The sequence below is a fragment of the Trichosurus vulpecula genome, chromosome 8 (assembly GCF_011100635.1).
Source record: "Trichosurus vulpecula isolate mTriVul1 chromosome 8, mTriVul1.pri, whole genome shotgun sequence".
NCBI classification, from domain to species: domain Eukaryota; kingdom Metazoa; phylum Chordata; class Mammalia; order Diprotodontia; family Phalangeridae; genus Trichosurus; species Trichosurus vulpecula.
The window spans coordinates 207316626-207318498 of NC_050580.1; positions in this window are offsets into that span (position 1 = coordinate 207316626).

Here is a 1873-nt window from a genome sequence, read left to right on the forward strand (position 1 = left end):
TGTGTGCTTTCTAGATTAGTATAATTGTCATCTGATGTTCCTGACCAGAGCTTTCTTCCATTTTTTAAACTCGTCTTCCTACAGTCATAGTCAATCTGCATATTATCCCATTAAATCTGCTTTGTTGTCATCAATTCATAGGAGTTTTCCCATAACATACTACATTTTGTTTAGCCCAATCTTAGGGCATATCGTTTATTTCCAACTTTTTTGCTATGATAAATTGTGCTGCTATTAACAATAATAATAATTGTTATTATAATGATGATTAAGATAAGTTAGCATTTATATAGCCCTTTAAGGTTTGTATGCATTTTACAAATATTATCTCATTTGATTTTCACAATAACACTGGCATAGGTGCTAAATGGGGCTATCCCCTTTTAGCAGATGAAAAAACTGAGGCAGACAAATATTAAATGATTTACCCAGGGTTCCATAGCTAGTAAATGTCTGATGCTAAATTTTGAACTTGGGTCTTTCTGCATCCAGGTCCAGCACCCCAGACATGATACCATCCAGCTCTCTCTCACACAGGCACATATACTCACTCATACATTTTCCTGCAGGTAGTTCTTTTTTGTTGTTAATATCCTTTTTGAGATACGAACTTAATAGTTGGAAGGCTTAATCAAATGTTTTGCAAAAAAAAAAAATGGTAACTTTTCTTGCATAATTCTAAATACTTTTTCAAAATGGTTAGACCATTTCATAGCTCCACCTAGAGTGAATTAGTATACCTGTTTCCCTGCATCCCTACTAATGATTCATTTTTCCATTTTTTGCCATCTTTGTCAATTTGATAGTTTTGAAATGGTAACTCAGTTGTTTCGTTTGCATTTCTCCAATTATTAGAAATTTTTATAATTTTGAGGTCATTGATTATTTAAATTTCTTTTATTTAGAACTACTTATTCACGTTCTTTAACCATTGGGAAATGGTTCATAATATTACAGATTTGTAATTCCTTATTGATTTTGAATATCAGACTTTTATAAGAAATGTGCAGTAGACAGCTAGGAGAGCATGGAATAGTTTGCCTGTCAGATCTATGGATAAGGGAAGAATTTAGGAGCAAACAAGATGCAGAGAACATTGTGAAATGTAAAATGGCTATTTTTGATTATAGAAAATTAAAAAGTTTTTGCATACAAAAACCCCAATGCAACCAAAATTAGAAGGAAAGTAGAAAACTGGGGGAAATATTTTTTACAGCAAATATTTCTGATAAAAGCCTAATTTCTCAAGTATATAGAGAACTGAGTCAAATTTATAAAACTAAAAGTCATTGCCCAATTGATAAAGAGTCAAAGGAAAAAGCTATCCATAATTACATGAAAAATTCTCTAAATCACTATTTATTAGAGAAATGCAAATTAAAACAACTCTAAGGTGCCACCTCACACCCATCAGATTGTCAAATATGACAAAAAAGGAAAATGATAAATGTTAGAAGAGATGTGGGAAAACTGGGACACTAATGCACTGTTGGTAAAGTTGTGAACTGATCCAACCATTCGGGAGAGCAATTTGAAACTATGCCCAAAGGGCTATAAAACTGTGCATATCCTTTGATCCAGCAACACCACTATTAGGTCTGTGTCCCAAAGAGATTTTTTTAAAAAGGGAAAAGAACCTCTATATACAAAAATATTTATAGCAGCTCTTTTTGTGGTGGCTAAGAATTTGGAGATTGAGAGGATGCCCATCAATTTATGAATGGCGGAACTAGTTGTGCTATAAGAAATGATAAGCAGGATGATTCCAGAAAAAAACTGGAAAATTTACATGAACTGATACAAAGTGAAGTGAGCAGAACCAGGAGCACATTGTACACAGTAACAGCAATACTGTATGGTGAAGAACTGTGAA